The sequence below is a fragment of the Apus apus genome, chromosome 1 (genome assembly GCF_020740795.1).
Source record: "Apus apus isolate bApuApu2 chromosome 1, bApuApu2.pri.cur, whole genome shotgun sequence".
Taxonomy (NCBI): Eukaryota; Metazoa; Chordata; class Aves; order Apodiformes; family Apodidae; genus Apus; species Apus apus.
In genome coordinates, this window is record NC_067282.1 from 9371185 (window position 1) to 9390830 (window position 19646).

Here is a 19646-nt window from a genome sequence, read left to right on the forward strand (position 1 = left end):
GTTGCTGCTTTTTGTGACAGCAAACCAAATGAATGCTCCTAGTAGCTTCGAGTACTGTACAAGAAGAAGTTGGAAATGTTTTTGATATGCTGGAAAAAAACCTCTTCAAGTAGAAGCCTCCCTCCTTCTTGACTTGCCTCTTCCCTTAAATGTTTCTACACCTACACCTGCTGCCAGGAAGAAACACTCTCAAGTTCTCAGCTTCTGCCCATCTAGTGTCAGTAGGTACATCTGTGTATCTCTTATAGGCTCTTTGCTCTTAAGTACTTGGAGATCACCTCATATGTGCAGCTGTCACAGCTTGGCTTACTTGATAATTGTTTATTGATATGAGAATATAAATAAATGTGTGTTGTTTTTTTGTTTTTGTTTTTTTTTTTCTGGGGCAGAAGTATCTCCTAACAGCACTGCTTTGTGTGTTGCAAACATCTATGGAGCAGGTGGTTCCAGCTACTGGATAAAATTATACATAGGAAAAAACTGCCTCGTTATTCTCTTCCAGAAATAGAAAGTATGAAAGCTCAACATCAAAAAAGACCTCTGCTGGCGATGCAGAACTGCAACTCTTATGTCCTAGTGACAAGGATGCCCTTAACGTTTACACTGAGTATTTCGAAGAGGCAGCAGTTTACATCATGATTAAAATGGTCTGTTTGCCTAGAACATCCATTTAAGGAATGCAATATCCATTTCTGTCTCTGAAAGTGATTTCTAGCATGAGTCTTTTGTAATTTCTATTAATATTGCAGAATGGAGAAGATTGATACTGATTCACTTACCAGCTCAGTTAATTTTTCTTCAAGTATGGATTCCTATTAGGAATGTGCCCGTGTAATGTAATAAAACTTGCTTATACCATTTGCAATCAGGTCTCAGTGCATAAATTTTCCCCAGTGTCTCCCCTTTGGTAATAATTGTCAGTAGAAGTGGAGGACATAAATGTATACTGGACAATTCACTGGTCTCCTGATAATACTCTACATTGTTTTGCAGGAAAGCCTAAAAGTTCAAGAAGAGCAATAGCTGCTGGTAAGAGAGGATGGAATTCAGTGATATCGTAGGCTCAGTTTTGCTTTCTAATGAGTAGAAAAGGACTAAGAAAGAAGAAGCTAAAAAGTCTCTTTTACTGCCTTTTAGACTTGCTCTTGTCAGCCCTGGCCACATGTTTCTTGCCTGCTACACTGATCTCCATCTGTGTCCTCCAGTTGTTAAGATACTTTAATTTGGCTTTTTCTATTACAAGTATCACATACATTAATTTAACATAACCCCTGCAAAATGTGATGCTCTTCTATTAGCATGCCCTCTCTCCTCTGAAAATATTTTTTCCTGAGTGCTTCTCAGGTATTTATGGTAAAGACCATTATTAAATCAGTATCTACTGGTCAACTTCATGGAGCAAAAAAGAAAGGAAGGGGGCATAGCTGCTCCTGTGTGATTGGAATTGGCAAACATTGAGCTTTTGCCACTGTATCATTTTCCCCCTTTGGATGTATTGTAATAACCACCTTATCTCTATGGAAAGATTCATTCCAACATGTTTACAGCCATAGAAGCCAAATTTTCTGGTCTGTTATTCTCATATCTTCTTTCTTTAGCATTGGCACCACACTTTGGTTTCCTCCAGTCTTATGGTGACATCTCTGATTTTAATGACTTTTTGATCTATGCCAGAGAATATGCTGATTCCCAGTTTTGCATCCCGTAGTGAATCCCATCAGGTCCTGCAGATGCTGATTTGATGTTTGCTTGTTCCACTAATAAGCCTTGTAGCTTGGATGTAATCCTGGCTTTCTATTCCCAAAGCAGTAGTTGCCTTCTGCTCTGTCTGATCTGTTATGCTAATGTAGCTTGTGACTAGCACAAACCAAAAGAGTGGAGATTTCCCCTTCAGGGGACATGATAGATTCATCAAGCCACTGTTCTGTGCTCTGTTGTGTCTGATACAGATACATCTGTTCAATAAATCATATATCCAGAACTACCAGTAGAACAGAAGTATTTTTCCTGGAACCACGAGATTTAATTACCTTAGCGTATGTAATTCCAGGTTTTATTACCAGCCATAAAAAATGTATCACCTTAAAATCTGAGCCTTAGTGCATGACTCTGTGACTACTGACAAGAGTAGACTCATTGCCTTACAAGCATTTTACTGCAATTTTATTGAATACAGGAAAAGTACAAGGGTATAATCAGATTAACAAAATAAATAGTTTAAAAGGATGCCCCTGTTCAGCTGAAATGTCATTAAGTCATGAGTGTGCAGCTGACACAGCACAGTAATGCAGCAGAGAGAGATTAGCTTAAACCAGTGAATTTGGGAAGACTGATTGGCTGTGGTTACCCACATGCAGGAGAGTTCCAGAAGGTTTTTCTTTTAGCACTCTGTATGCCATGGCCTTTCCAGGTCAATAGAAAGCCCTGGTGGCTATTCTGTCCATAAATGAATTAGATCATAATGATATCTGCAGGGCCATGATTACATCCAGAAACTTCTATATCCTTGTCTAATAGATTAAACAAATTTTATTTTCCTTCTGGGGAGAGTAGAGATTCTCTTCCTGTGTCTTTGCAAGTAATGCTGCTGCCTCCATTTTAATCTTTGGCTGCCACTGCCCTCAAGACAAGGGTGAAACAACTGATAGGAAAAAAGCATCTCGCACAGGAAAACTTTCCAGTCCTAGGAAATTCATGCTGTACAGTACCCACTGGGAATTAGTAATTCCCTGTGTGGTTAAACACAGTCCATGAAAAGTGCCCTTGTGCAAGACAACACTTCCTCTCCCTCAGAAACTTGGTAGAAATTAAAAGCCATGAGGTCCTGTAGATGCTCCAAATTCAATAATTGTATCCTTATGGCACTTCACTGTTTGAAGTAAAAGGGGTGGTTTTCCATCCTTTTGTACCTACATCTCCTTGGGTTTCACACCTTTGTGCCCTTCAGCATTGACTTCTCTCTAGCACTGCTTCTCTGGGCTAGATAATCCAATCGATTTAACCTTCCAGTTAGGGCCTTCCTGAAGGCATAAAAATTCATGTATCACCTTATGATTTATCAGTCTCAAATGAAAAATGAATAGTAAAATAAGGTGATAGACATCTGTTCCTCAGAGATCATTCCTCATTGTAGTCTGGATTCTACACAGAAATGCAGGTTCATACAAGAAATTAGAAGAACGAATCATGTCCCTTCCGTTCCTGTATGATTGATCTACTCTCCAGTTGGATTATGGGGAAACAGACCATCTGATTTAGCTGAATTCTCAGCCTCTAGCATACACAATGAGTACATCTCATTGTGCATTTTGTTCGTAGTTTAGCTTATGATGCAGTGCAGTGTCAGATATTTCTGCTCAAAAGAAGCAAAAAGCCTGAACTGGTTGTAGCAGCAACATGGCTACTCTCTAGTTTATCAAACTCTGTGCCAGTTCAAAGCTGCCATGGTAATACCCAGGACTCAGTATAAGATATCTTCTGTAGTTTTCCACATTTCATTATATATTTTGTCTCCCCCTAAAAGCCTTTAAGCATATTTCTAAGAAAAGATCTAATTGGGAACACAGTTCTCACAGATTTTCTTTGCAAAATGTCATGGTCAATGGGACAGAATCTAGTTGGAGGTCTGTGACTAGTGGAGTCCCTCAGGGGTCAGTACTGGCACCGGTACTGTTCAATATTTTCATCAATGACCTGGATGAGGGAACGGAGTGTGGCCTCAGCAAGTTTGCTGATGACACTAAACTGGGAGGAGTGGCTGACACACCAGAAGGCTGTGCTGCCATTCAGAGAGACCTGGACAGGCTGGAGAGTTGGGTGGGGAGAAACTTGATGAAATTCAACAAGGGCAAGTGTAGAGTCTTGCATCTGGGGAAGAACAACCCCATGGACCAGTACAGGTTGGGGGCTGACCTGCTGGAGAGCAGTGTAGGAGAAAGGGACCTGGGGGTCCTGGTAGACAGGAGGATGACCATGAGTCAGCAATGTGCCCTTGTAGCCAAGAAGGCCAATGGCATCCTGGGGTGTATTAGAAAGGGTGTGGTTAGTCGGTCAAGAGAGGTTCTCCTCCCCCTCTATTCTGCCTTGGTGAGGCCGCATCTGGAGTATTGTGTCCAGTTCTGGGCCCCTCAGTTCCAGAAGGACAGGGAACTGCTTGAAAGAGTCCAACACAGAGCCACAAAGATGATGAAGGGAGTGGAACATCTCCCTGATGAGGAAAGGCTGAGGGAGCTGGGCCTCTTTAGCTTGGAGAAGAGGAGACTTAGGGGCAACCTCATCAGTGTTTACAAATATGTTAAGGGCAAGTGTCAGGACAACAGAGCCAGGCTTTTTTCAGTGATGTCTAGTGATAGGACAATGGGTAATGGGATCAAACTGGAGCATAGGAGGTTCCATGTAAATATCAGAAAAAAATTATTTACTGTGAGAGTGACAGAGCCCTGGGACAGGCTGCCCAGAGAGGTTGTGGAGTCTCCTTTGCTCGAGACATTCAAAACCCACCTGAACACGTTGCTGTGTGATGTGCTCTGGGTGATCCTGCTCTGGCAGGGGGGTTGGACTAGATGGTCTTTCAAGGTCCGTTCCAACCCCTAAGATTCTGTGATTCTGTGATAGCTCAGTGTCATCAGCAAACTTGCTGGTGGTGCACTGAATGCCTCTGTCCATGTCACCATCAACGATGTTAAACAGCTCCAGTCCCAGTACCTACCCCTGAGGAACACTACTCATCACTTGCCTCTGCTTGGACATTGAGCCATTGATGACAGGTCTCTAAGGCAATTTCTTATCCATTATCATCAGTCAAATCCATATCTTTCCAATTTAGAGTCCAGATCATTGTGCAGGACATTGTCAAATGCTTTGCACAAGTTCAGGTAGATGATATCATTTTCTCTCCCTTTGTCCAGTGATATTTGACCCTATTGTCAAATGCCACCAAATTTTTCAGGCACGATTTGCCCTTGGTTGTGCACTCATTCTGAACTTGTAGTGCTGTTGTAAATGCAAGTGGACTCAGTTCAATTTAGTTCTGTTGCTTCTGTCACTTTATCTTTTGGGGATATATTTGCCCATTCATTGCAGGCTTTGCTAATTAGGTTGTAAGACATTAGGTCGATTCATGATGGAACTTCTGAACTAGAGCTGAATTATACCTGATTGGTTAGGAAAGTGAACCAAGGGATGATGGAGTTAATTTATTGTGTCCTGGAATGAATAGGGGAGACATTGTGTAAATGTCTAGTGAAAAATGAAAGAACAAAAGAGAGGCTGTAAAAATATGAGAATGACAAGAGGCCCATGCAAATATGTTTAAAAGGTCCTCCTCTGACTGCCTCAAATATTTAAACAAGAAGGCAACCAGAGAAATAAAAATGAGGAAGGAGTCAAAGCTGATAAAATACAAAATTGCCTACAATTTTAATTATCTACCAAAATATACAATTAGCCTGAAGAAGTCAAATTACACATCTTCACTATAGAAGAATGGATGTACCAGGGTTGCAATAACATACAGAGTTATTCTAATTAATACTAACAGTACAGATAACATAATTAAAGTCCCAGGCTACATGACTAAAGCCAGTCACTAATACAAAGAGAGTATGTTATCTAATATGAAGGGTATTTTATTCTACGATTACCTTAAGCATTTAATTTTTTCCAATGTATCTGCTCCTGACATAGCAGACAAGATTCTAGGAGAACCTTAACCTGATTAAGAGGACAGGAACCATCTTCATGTAAGATCTATGAAAGCTAAGAAAAGCCCCACACAAACTAATTTCGTATTTGATGTTGACTTCTCCACTTTCGGTGAACTACCACAAACAAAAGGTAGGTTGTTTTTAATATGAGTCTGCAAAGTTGCAGATCCCTGTTTGTCTTTTGAACATCTACTTTTGGTATGTTCGTGTCCTTTTGTATTTATTTCTAAATCACTCAAATACAGCTTTATGAAACCACCTTTCACTTTTCTTGATACTGCCACCAAAGGAGTTACTAAATAACAGTGGGTGTTTTTGTTTTTGTTTTTGGGGTTTTTTGGTTGTTGTTTTTTGTTGGGGTTTTGGGTTTTTTTGTGGTTTTTTTTGTTTGTTTGTTTTGTTTTTTTGCTTTTTTTTGCTTTTTTTGTTTGGTTGGTTTTTTGTGGTTTTGTTTGTTTGTTTAAATTAGTAGTTGTATGATATTTCTTGGGGAAAAAACCACAAAAACAACAACAACAAAAGGCAGATCTACTTATTTCTCTACTTTTCAAATAAGTTATTGAAATACAGTTTGAATATAGACCTGCCTGGAGCAGTCACTTTTTCATCTCTACCAGTGTTAATTCCTGTTAAAGTGTGCTTGTCTCCTCTGTGCTATCTTTGACTTCAAAAAGATCTACATTATATGTGTCATCAGTCCTAAATTTAAGCATGGAATCAGTACTCAAGCAAAGTCAGTAGCTGCTGATAACAAGAGATTGTTATCACAGAATATTTTAGTTCAGAAGGGAAGCCCTGGAGGTCATCTAGTCCAACATCCTGTCCAAAGGGGGTCTAATTAGATGAGATTACCAGGGACCATGTCCCACTAAGCTGGAATACCTCCAAGAATTGAGATCTTTGTGCAATTTCCTCTAGTATTTGACCATCCTCATAGAAAATATTTTTTTCTAGTATCTAACTGGAATTCCTCATGCTTCATTGAGCCTTCTTTTCTCCAGGCCTCATGTCCAGCTTGGTGGTGAGAAGTCTGCACTTGCTCCAGTATAACAATGTCTTGTACTGGGAAGTCCAAAACTGAGCACACAGTGCAAGATGCCCAGGTAATGAAAAGAGGATCACTCACCTGGATCTGTTAGATAGATCCTTACTAATGCACCTCAGGATCCTTTCTAATGTTGACTCTCTTTGCTGCAAAAGTGCAGTGCTGGCTCATGTTCAACTTGGTGTCTACCAGGACCTCCATGTAGATAAGCTCTATGGAGCTCTGTTCTAGAAGCCTGGTCCCCAGCCTACACTGTTGCCTGGATGTATTCCATCCTAGATGTAAGAACTTGCACTTTTCTTTTTCTAAATAACATGAGGTTCCTGCTAGACCACTTCTCCAGGCTGTCCAGGCCCCTCTGAGCAACAGCCCTGTCCTCTAGTATACTGTCTACTATCCCCATTTTGGTGTCATACCCAAATTTCCTGAGAGTGTACTCTGTCTCATCATCCAGGTAATTAATGAAGGCATTAAACAGTGATGATTCCAGCTGCTGGTTCCTCACAGGTGGAATTTCTACTACTAAGAACAAGTGTTTAAGCCCGGCAGTCTATCTGATTTTCCACCTGCCTTATATCTAACTTGTCCAGCCTCCGCTCACAAATTTTGTGATGAGAGCATGGGCAACTCTTTAAAAAGCCCTGGTAAAATCAAAGCATAGAAGATCCACTACTATTCCCTTTTCCATAACACCAGTAACATCATCATAGAAAGGAATGAGGCTGGTGAGGTGTGATTTGTTGTTAGTAAACCTGTACTGGCTGCTCCAAATCACCTTCCTGTCTTTCATGAGCTCAGAAATAACTTCTAAATGGATTTGTTCCATTACATTCCTAAGGACTGAAATGAGGCTTATCAGCCTGTATTCCCCTGTTGTTTCTGAAGATGTGTGGCATAACCTAATTGCCCTCTATAATGGCCTGAAATGAGGCTGTAGGGAGGTGTGTGTTGGCCTCTTCTCCCAAATGAATGATGACAGGACAAGAAGAAATGGTCTGAAGTTATGGCAGAGGAGGTTTAGATTGGGCATTAGGAAGAATTTCTTTAATGAAAGAATGGTCAGACACTGGAACATCCTGCTCAGGGAGTTGATTGAGTCACCATCCTTGGATGTATTTAAGAAAAGTGTAGATGTGGCACTTCAGGACATGTTCTAGTCGCTGAGGTTGTGGGATTTTTTTCATGGGTATTATTTGGTGGAGTGTGTGTGGGGTTTGTTTGAGCTTTTGTTGTGTGTGGGGTTGGTTTTGGGTGGTGTGTTGTGTGGGGTTTTTTTGTTTGTTTGGTTGTTTTTTGGGTTTTTTATGATGATGGTTGGACTCAGTGATCTCAGAGGCCCTTTCCAACCACGATAATTCTGTGATTCTGTGATTTACCTTTTCTGCAGCCCTTTGAAACCTCCTGTGATTTCTATGACTTTTAAAAGATGATGTAGAATGGCTGCACAATGACATCTGCTAGTTCCTTCAATAACCTGGGATACATCCTATCTGATTATATGGACTTTTATATGTCTAATTGGCTTTTATTTTCTCTATTCACTCTCTAGTTCATCTAGGTTTTTTTCATTATTGTTATTATTTTTTGGTATTGCCCAGTATTTCAATGGTGGCATATTAGTCACTAGACTTAGAAAGATATTTTTGGGTCTCTCTTTTTGAAGCCAGGAACTGTTTTTACAAAGGACTTTAAGATATCATTCAAAATGTGTGTGATCCAAACAGTAAGTAAACCAAGAGTATATAACAGCCTGGACAACCTTCTCTTGTCTTCAGTCATCAGTTCTCTTGATTGATTTACTGAACAATAGATTCTCATTAGTACCTACATTTGCTGAAAGCAAATAAGGTCATGAAGCTATAGGTAAAAATGCTGAGGGTTTCAAAACAAGAGATTTATTATGCCACTTTGTAGAGTAACTTCCTTAATCATCTCTATAATTTTTAGCAATAAGAAAACAGAGTTGTTCAAAGATAATGTTTTAATTTCAAAGACCTTCTGTAAGACTTTTAAGATTAGCACTCAGAACTGCCAACTTATCTGGAACTTGCCTTTGTAGTATATTTGTTGAAGTTCATAGAATAGGCCACTTAGCATTAAGTGAAGCATGAAGGCAAATGGAATTATCAGACTGTAATGATTGAGAAGCAACTACACATGTAGTTTGACCTCTATATACAGAACCAGCAATGACTGGGAGAAACAAAGTTGACATTATAAAGAACAACTAAGAGGCAGTAAAAAAGGCTCTGAATTAAGACAGCTGGAGAGAAGGTGCACAAAAAGTAAGTACATTGATCTTAGTTGATGAATTATTGTATCTCCTTTGCCATCTTGCTAGTCTGGGCAGATCTTTGGCCCATTTAAAGACAACTGAAGCTTGAAGCAGAGTAGGTAGTTTATTCTCAAGAAAATGGCTTTATTCTGATTTTATATGAGTGAAGAATCTAGCTCCTTTATGTCTAGGGTCTGGTATACCTAAATTCTTGTTTGAAAATCTAGAGTTATTCAGCAGAACTGAACACAGCTTGGAGAACTGTCCTGGTGTGAGCCAGGATGAAACCACTTTTCCTTTTACTGATTTTTTTTTTCCTTCAGTAAGCTTTTTTAAAACCAGTAGCAGAGTGTTCCAATCGAGACTGATAACAGTGGAATGTTTTCTAACTGCTGGGTCTTCAAGGTTACACCTTCACTCTGCCGGCTCAGACACTACAGGGAGATCTATGACCCCCCTGTAGGAGGCTGAGTTAGACAGACAGCAAAACTGGCCAGAGATATTCCATTCCATATATCTACGTAAGCTCAGAGGAAGGTCAGAGATCACAGAAGACAACTTCCTTCCTGCTTCTTCTTCCCTTCTCTTCCATCCATGGCCGGTGTCCAGGGAGGACTCCGTCCATCCATCACCACCAACCCCCAGGCTGGAGCTCTCCTGACCCTCATCACTCTGTGCTCTCTCCGGCAGCTCTGGGACTTTTCAGGACTGTTCCAGCTCAGGAGATGCTGTGGGTGGGGGGAGGCGAGAGGTTTTTTCACATATTTGAACACACTTGTATATAATTGTATATATTTTCTTTTATCATGAGTGTTTAATTAAAGCTGTGTAGTTTAGTTTTCAATCTAGTAAAGTCACTCCCTCATTCTCTCTCTCCTTCCCTACCTGGGTAGGGGATCGCAAGCATTGCTGTTGAACCTGAGTCAAACGGTGACAAGAACATGCCTGGAAACAGCCTCCATCACCCCTTGAAAAATCCTAAAGTGAGAAAACACAAGTATATATGTAGTAGGATAAAGAATCATGTGCTGGATTTCCAGGTAGTGATGTAGCTAAGACAAAATACAGGCAGAGCCATCAAAACAAGACAATATTCCTCTTTCTCACAGTTCTTTAATCAAGAATTGCTACCTTGTCTTGCCTTGTGTAACCAACAACCAACCCAAAACTCAATATAACTTCCTTTTCCCAGGTCCTGATGGTATTTTGCATGCATGAAAATACGAAATCAGGTGACACCTGATGCAACAGTCAGATCTACTGACATTGTTACCATGGAACCCTTTACATGTAAGTTGGACAACAATTCAGGTAATCAGGAACAGCTCAGAAATTTTCCTAATCTTGAGACAGGAAGATGGACTTCACAAATTTTGAAGGATCATTTTTTTAATGTATTTTCTTTGTTGCTCTCAGCAATTTTCTTTCTTAAATTACTGTCTCCAGGATGCTACACAGATGTTCATCAATTATCTTTAGACAGTTCTTGTTGAAATGGATAAATAGTTCTATGAAAAAATTGTTTGGATTTTGGCATTTTATATGGATCTGTTGTTTTTACAGACCAGCATTACTCTTGAGTAGCAGTATGGATTTATTCTAATTCTTCAGCTTTTCCTCTTAATGATAGTAATAGCAACATTAATAACAATATTGACATACCCAGGTAGAGTTAATTTGTGATAAAAATAGCATTAACTACTGTCTTCAAACAATCCATGCCCTTTGGGGGCATTTGGATTACTTTGGACACTTGAAAAGGTAAAGTTTACCAACTGATTGCATTCAGAACACAGTATTTGCTGAATTAATGAAAAAATAGCTGTACTGGCAGATATAAAAATTCAGAGCAATAAAAACACTCACAGGAGCATGATTAAAAACATAAGAAATTGTCTAATAGGGTGATTTTTAAATTATTTGTTGTCCTCCAACCGACATAGTTTCTAAATACTTTCTTGTGCCTTAAATTGGTTTTGAGCATAGTCAATACCTGTTCATCTAAGAGCAGGAGTAGAAAAGATAAAGGTTGAAATACAGCAGGTGATCTGCTCTTTTTAATCTGATTGAAGTGGAAAAGGGAAAAGTATCTTTATTTCTAGAGCTGTGAGAAAACACAACACAAGCCGAATTTAAATGAAAGTATTTATGGGTGAAGTTGGTTTCTGTCCCTGGAATGCCTGAGGAGTAACAATAAAAAGAACAAGTTTAGAGCTGGAAAACATACTGAATTTAGTTGAGCCACAACTCATATTTTCCCCATAGTATATTCATTAATTATGACTGATAATTTTGCACATAGAGAAGTAGCATCATAGCAAATTTGTATGTAAATTACCTATTAATTCAATATCCAGCTTTCTCTAGATATTTACCTTCTGAATGACAAGGAACATTAAAAAAAAATCAATTTATGAATTATTTTATTTGGCATTATAATTTCTGTTAAATGCTCTGTGTGTGGAAACTCAGAGAAAAATAAGGCAAAATAATATGGACTTATATTTTGTTAGTTTTGTGGTGATTTTTCTGTGGCAATAATTTTAATGGGGTAGGGCTAACTCCTATGGGAGGTATGCTTCTAATCTCCTGAGTAGAACAAGTTAGTCTGAACTCTGACATATAGATCTGATCTCTCAAATGTAAGACTGGACATTTTGTCTGGTTGTTTGGTTTTGTAGTTTGTTTTTTCAGTTGGTTGGTTGTTATTTTTTTTTTAATGTTTCAGTTTGTCTTCTTAGTTTGTAAAAGTAGTTAATATTCAGTATAAATTACAAAATACTGTAAAAACAGCTTCAATAGATTTTTATCAGAAGAAGTCCAATTACAGTGGTATGACTTGGTTAAGATGGTCCATTTAAATTTCCTGTTACTGCTGTAACTGTTGTGTCAGTATGTGTAATAGGCTCAGCCTAGTGGAATCATAGGATGGTTTGGGTTGAAAGGGACTTTAAAGGTCATCTAGTTCCAAACCTCCTGCCATGGGTAGAGACATCTCCCACTAGACCAGGTTGCTCAAAGTCTCGTTCAAGTCTCTCCTTGAACACTTCCAGGGAGGAGCAGCTCCTCTGAGCAACCTGTGCAAGTGTCTCAACACCCTCATAGTGATTAATTTCTTTCTAATGCCTAATCTGCATCTCCCATCTTCCAGTTTAAAACCATTGACCCTTGTCCTATCACTACAGGTCCCTGTAACAAGTTCCTCCCCAGCTTTCCTGTAGCCCCTTCAGGTACTGAAGGCCATTATAAGGTCTCCTTGAAGCCTTCTCTTCTCCATGTTGAACAACCCAAACTCACTCAGCCTGTCTTCATAGGAGTGATGCTACAGCCCTCTGATCATCTTTGTGGCTTTCCTCTGGACTGGACCTCCTCTTGGCACCCCCAAAATGGACACATTTCTGTAAGAGGGGTCTCATGAGTGTGGAGTAGAGGGGGAAAGTTTCTGATATTGAAACACTACAACAGGATTGCTTTTCTGCTGGCATGCTTTAGGAAAGTGGAATAGAGATCAGTTCTGTACACTTCAATTTTCTTTGAAGTGATTTGGAGTGCTTGGTTACCAGATACAAACAAAATTAATTTACAATACATTTTAAATTATTTTTAAACAACAAAAGAAAAAATAGTGTAAATAAATCTAGGAATCTGTTTTGGATGTCAAAGCTGAATTCCCTTTTCAACTGTCAAAGAAATGTGATACTAATAGCCTGCTAAGTTGTTTTTTTTAATCTTTCCACACATATCCAAATAGCATCCTGAGAGCAATTCACGTGTCATACCAGGAGCTGTGGAATGGACAAAACAGAACAGAAAGAACAATAATGCTTTCTGGAATAGCTGAAACAACACAAAATGAGGATTTCAGGCATGGGTGCAAGATACATATCCCACCTCAGAGGTTTGTCTGCTGCAGTCCAGCTTAAACTAGCTCTGTCATCCCTGAAAGAAAGCAACCTCCGCTTTTCATTCTCTTGCTCGTTTTCCCCATGCAGTACACAGCCCATCCTTTTGCATTTTTACAATACTCCTGTGAACAACAATACTGATCACATATAGTCAAGCGCTGATTTAGCAAAACACTGAAGTGTATGAAGACATGATTTATCTTGTTGAGATTAGCATGATGCTTGAACCATATATCTTTATTTTTTTTCTAATTCAAAATCTCCCCCATGTGAGAGAAGCAAAGCTCCTCAGTGAATTGTTGCAACTCTAATGGGGTAACAACTGGGCGTTACTCCAACATAGACTTTTAAAAATAAATACAAATTAAAAATAAATACAATTGAACATGATGAAAATTCCAGAGTTCTCCCCTCAAATGCTTGGTCCTGCACAGCTGGTTCTGTTTTAACTAGCGCTGGTGGTGAAGATGTTCAAGTGGATGCTCTTTTAGCTGAGGGCCCCTAAGTTCAGTGTCTTGGAAACCTAGCCTAAAACCAGTGGTCACATCTTACTAGCTGATGGAAGGAGAGAGTTATTTGGCACCACCATGGGAAAGGGGACAGACCAAGGTGAGGCCAGAACATCAGCCTGTGGTGGGGGTCAGCATCAGGCCCAGTGTGGGGAACCAGGGTCAGACACAGCCTCACAATCGCCAGGCAGGGTCATGGGGATAGGGACAGACCAAGGACAGTGTAAGATGACAGCCTACTCTAAAATTACTTTATACCAAAATGAATCTTGTAATTTATGCTACTGCTAAGTCTCTTTTACAGAGTTAAATGATCTATTAATGACAATAAAACTTAAGCAAACGGATTTTATCTTTTGCAGTAATAGTTGCATTCAAAGAGATTTCTCAGCTTGACTTTGGACTTGCCCCACCACTGCAAACTTGCCTGACACTGTGGGCAGCCCCAGCCTGCCCTGATCCCTGTCTGAGCACAGCGGTATGGGCCCTGGCTGAAAGGCTCTGCCCTGCCAGCCCTCATGGGAAGATCCCATTGCCCTTTCCCCCAGGGAGGTGCCAGCCCATGTGTTGTTCTGTCACACACCCTTCCACTTAGTATGAACTACCTCCATCAACTTGGGGTGAAGTGGGAGTTTCTCACCTCCATCCAGCTCTTGGACCTTTTCTGAGTGTCCTATGGAAATTCAGCAGAAGATAACTAAGAAGTTTGCTACAGTGGCACCCTGGTCAGCTTCTTGTACTCAGATTTTGTATCTGAACACAACAAATTTTGGGGGGAGACACACTTTGTGATTGCTTTGAACTGCAAGTTTTGTCATTTGTAAAATGGGTGACTTTTTGAGGGAACTTGTTTCTCCTTGGCTTGCTTTCTCTTTGACTACGCTGACAAAACAGCTAACCATTGAAATATTGTTGGCTATGAACTATGCTCTTAGAAAACACATTTGATGTTCATATATGGTCCCTTGGCTGCCTGTACTGGTGCCCATCTGCTAGGATGGCACGATGCCGGCATACACAGCGGCACGCCAGTTTTTTTGGGCAAGTAACACCAGTCACAAATGGTTTCACACAGGCAAGCTGCCGAATGCTCCAAGTACCATCTCTTTTGAAAGAATCCTTTCTTTTGTTATAGGATTGTCAACACTGTTGCCATAGGGCTCTTTAAACCATTGGTAGCTTTGTGTCCTAATGCAATACTTGACTGTCGAGGAGGACCATAAGAGGCAGAAGAGCACTTTAGACTAGCAAGTACCTTTTTAAATGCTGTTTGACTTAGGTGCAGATGAAACACTGATTATTTGAAATAAAACCTATGGATATGCTAAACAGGAGTACTGAGTGATTCTGGGTTTATATATCATCTTTTTAAGTGATGAAAACAAATCCCATCTCTGTGTGCCACAGAAGCGCTTGCCAACATGGTATGATCAATTAATCACAAAGCTTCAGTGTTTCCATAACAGTCAATAACCAATTAAGTAATTCTGAGCACAAAGTTGTCTCAATAATAGTAGGGGGCATATGGGGACAGGAATGAGGGGTCAGATCATAAAGAGAGAGGAAAATTAATGCAGGATTTGAATGAAAAAGGAAATCAGTGAGCTGGAGAAAAGAAGCATGACTTTCCAAAGAGTACAACTTGGGACAAAACAAGAGGTTTTCTGAAATTATCATCTGTTACTGTGGGATACGGATGTGATGCTGAGAGTGTGAAGAGAGGAAAATAGATGATGCATTTAAGACTTTAAAAATTTTATCACTTTAAATCCAATAAAAGCTCACTGTATGTTGAAAGGGGGTTCATTTTACATGTATTTCCCATTATTTTTAAGTAGAGAAGAACTGGAGTTTACCCTCAGATTCAGGAATGTTTTGCAGTTTTGAGGCATATCTTGTTCTGCATTGGATGAGTGCCCCAAGCCCTAGGCTAGCTGCTGTTCAGGAGTGATAGAGCTGTCTTTCTCATTCTCACCAGAAATTTAATCCATGTTACTATTAGCATATTTATTCCTGAGGAAATGTTCATGTATTTTGAACAAGAGGCTCTTGTTCAAAATCTCGCTTGACAGAGGAAAAATGTAATAGATACACTCTTCAAAAACTGTTAGACTCAGGGAAGTGACACAGCTAGAATCAGAGGAGTGGCTAAGTCTTAGCAGTGAAGATACTACATAAGGTTAATAACAATGTCAATATAGACAGTTCAGCTGCCTTTAAAATGCACTGAGGATTCCCACATTAGGGCAAGAGACATACCCCTTCCCAAGCTTCTCTATGGCCCTATGCTGTCCTGAAAAAAAAAAAAAAAAATTCTGATTATTTTCTTTTAAATTGACTCCTGTCTAAGTTCTGGTTTTCCTTTTTCAAAATTATAATCTAGTTTTCTTCCTCACTAACTTGCCAGATTTAGGGGTCTCTGATAGACTGGAAAGTTTTTGCTGAACTTGAGTTCTCAAACCAAATTATTTTCTTCCCTTAGAGCCCTCTCAAAGCACAGAAGCTTAGTGGTTTGCTCATTCTGCTGGGGTGTGGAAGACCTAACTTCATGTCCTCTGCCTTGCTCAATTAGACAATTCACTGTACCTTTAGCAAGAAACATCAAGAGACAGCCACTACTGAATATATTCTTTCTGGACAAAGACAGAATTGACATTCTGATTTCAAATTCTTCCTTCTAACTGGGCATTCACTAGACTTATAGAAATGTAGAGACCTTGAGAATTACATGGGACTTTCAGTCTTCTAAATTTTGTATTTAACTACATATGACTCAAAATAATGTAACTATCTAATTCACAGAAACTACACTGATGGATGGGTATCATACTGCCTTAGTGGATTTGGGACACAGATGGGTAGTTAGGTTCCTTTCATCTTTATAAATCTCCTTCCTTACAGGATCTAACAATATCCAACTCCTACTGGCCACAACAAAGCTACTTAGGTTGCAGCTGTAGAGGGAAAAATGATGCCTATTATAGCTGAGATTGTCTAATAGTTTCTATTCCACAACTTTCTGAAGCTGAAATTGTCAAGCTTTTGTCCAAGACTGGCCTTATTTCTGAAAATATACTCAGTAATGGTTCAGCAATTTTACAATATGAGGAGAAAAACTACTTTGCTATTATAAAAATTAGACCTCATAACTTTCTGAACAGTTATGCAGCCAAACTATCCCGTAATAAAAGTTGAGTGTTGGCATGGAAACACCCTCTGAGGAGAAGGGCATTTGAATTCATTCCTCAGGCCTTGTAACTTACGTAGCAGTTTATGTTTCTGCAATGCTGAAAAAAACCTTAGAGACATTATAATTTTGCATCTCAACTTGAAGCAAGAGTTAAATGTGTTCACTCATTAGTATTTTCATTATATTAATTTAATTGACATAGTGAAAAAAAAGAGAGGCTGCTTCTGTGCATCAAGATGAAGTATCAAACTAATTTTTTTCCAAATGTAATTATCATATTCAAGGGAACTGAGAACTGAATTACTTAACATGGTGAGGGGGAAATGAGAAATTAACTTGTTAATATTCAGTCAATAATTACTATAAAAAATGCATTTTTCATACTGATTGTTGATTCAGCTGGTCACAATAATCCCTTTAATGTGCTCAGTTGCACTTTCAGAGTTCCAGCTATACATAAAAATATATATAAAAGATGGTGTTGCTTTTGTACTAAGATGAAACTTGTTAGCTTTCTGCTGATAGACTTGGTATAATATAATTGGTATAATTCCACCCAAGCTGACGGAACTATGTTGACTTAAACTGGGAAACTGGTCTTATGGGAACAGCTATGCCTTCAGCATATGCTCACACCTATTCCAGCAGATCACGGCTTTCCCAAAAGCTTAGATGTGGCATGTGTCCCAGGGAAGTTGTATTGTTGGGAAGATTGAGGATGATCCCAAGAAGTTTCCAAAACTTTTCATGCAGATCATCTGAAAATTTTAGCACTACACAATTTGGATATTGAAACTCCTGTAGCTATGGAAACAGACCAGCCTAAAATCTGATTTCTATTGTCTCAAGTCAACAACTCATCAGCTGGATGTTGGAGAACCTGCTGTCCAGTTATTGTTGTGAGGCATTTGCAACTGTAACGCTTAAAGCTGATTGCCAGTGTCTTACAGAAGAGGTCTGGAAATAATGACTGGCTTCTGCTGAGGCCACTGTTTCCATCATCACCTTTTTGAATTAGAGAGGAAATAACAGTAATTACATAGAATAATCTTTGCTTCCTTTGCAAGGTATTGCAGAGATGGATTTATGAACACACTATATGTAGTATGGAAAAAGTGAATCTGGTATTTCTCTTACAGAAATTTGTACGTTCATGTCTCAGCTGTCTTCAGCAGTACTGTGAAGTGCTGTTCTTTCACCAGCTGCCTGTTTTCCAGGTGTTGGTTCACAGAGAGACCAAAAGGAAGTGATGGCTTCTGAAGCAAGTGCAATCAGGGACTGTAAAACAGCCAAAGCTGGTCCTGCCTCTAACTCAATGTAAAGACAGATGGGAGAGCCCCCATTCCTTCAAAAAGCCATTCCATCTGATGATCAAAGAATTATTTGGGCCATCACCCAGGCTGCCTCCAGGTGTTTAGTTTTATATTTATTCATTCCAAAACTTAATTTTCCTCTTAGGGATGGATATATCCACTGTACTGTGCTAAGGAATCCTGACAATGCAATCCCAGAGACAGGGATGTTTTTAGTGGTAAATTTCCATTTAAACACACTGAAACCCAAGTTTTCCATTCCCTCTGTGACTTGCAAATGCATGAAAAAGTTTGGAAACTTATTTGGAAAAACACTCACTGCCTTTGCATTCCTAACTTGGTGAAAGGTTTGGGGTCCAAGTATTGCACAGTGGCATCGAGCAAGCCAGACAGAAACAGAAACAAGAGAGAGATGATAAAAATCTGTGGGAGAAATTATAAAACCTTCAGTGAGCATTTTTACTATATAAATATAATATACTTTTCTAGACAATTAGGTAATAATTACCTCATTATCTTTCAACAATGCATTCTTTATTCCTTCTCCTTTTGGTACCTGACACTAATTTTTGTAACTATAATAATGTAGAAATTACTGTACACACATTGTTACAGCTTGAGCCTGTTTAATTAGTTGCCTGGAAAAGAAAGATAATGTCCTATTATTTGTCTGGGGATAATCAACTTATCCTATGTTTGAAGACAATCACCTTCACTCTGGAGTGGGAAGATATCTGCAATTAACATAGAGCTAAAACCAGTTTTTCTTCCATGCATGGCTGTGAGTCCTGAAGGCAATGACACCTTCCAAATCTTGGCTATCATTAAAGTCTTAGACATGTTAAGACTCCATTTTATGGAGGTTATGCTTTAACAAGTTTTCAGAACAGCAACAACTGCCTTCTCCATTCATTTCACAATGCAGTCTTGAAATTCCACTTGTCTTCAAGATTCATTAGCAATGTCTTTTTTATGTACACATATATGCAGGCTTTGTATGTGGTCTCCTAGAATCTAGAAACCTCCTTCCAATCTGGTGTAGAACCTGCAATGCTCAGTCATTAACTTAGCTTCTATACTTCTCTGCTAAAATCTTGTGCAATGTTGAAGACCCATCCACTGAGAAATACTGAGCCCATCCCATTTCTTATCTTCTTATCTTTCAGGATAAATACTAGGCTAAAACATTACCATTCAGCTTCCTTAACCTGTTCTCCTAACTATAAAACTGTCCTGCAGAACTGGGTCTTCACTGCAAGAAGAGTCCTCAACTGCAGTTCTGACAAGTCACTCAGTCTGCTTCTTACCATATTGCACTCCAACCTTGTTGAGGCTGTAAAGCTTTGCCTTTATCTTAGTAAAAATATAGTAGCACCTACCTACTGTTAATTAATGTGAATGAATGTTTCTTTTTTCTTATAACAGGCATGATTTTTCAGCCACTTTTATGTACATTTTTGTACTTTGGAGAGATCAACTGCATTAAGTAAGCTGCACCAGACTTGCAGTTGTAATATAGAAGCAAGTTGCAACATAATAATCAAGGTGCTGTGGAGACATTGAGGCAAGGCCTCCAATGTGGCAAGACTCCATAGAGCAAAACATCCATCCTGTGTGTTTCCTGATGAATCTCCTCACCAATATCTGGTAATCATTATTGGTCAAAAATGGTTATTAATCTATGAATGGGAATCCTGTTTCTGT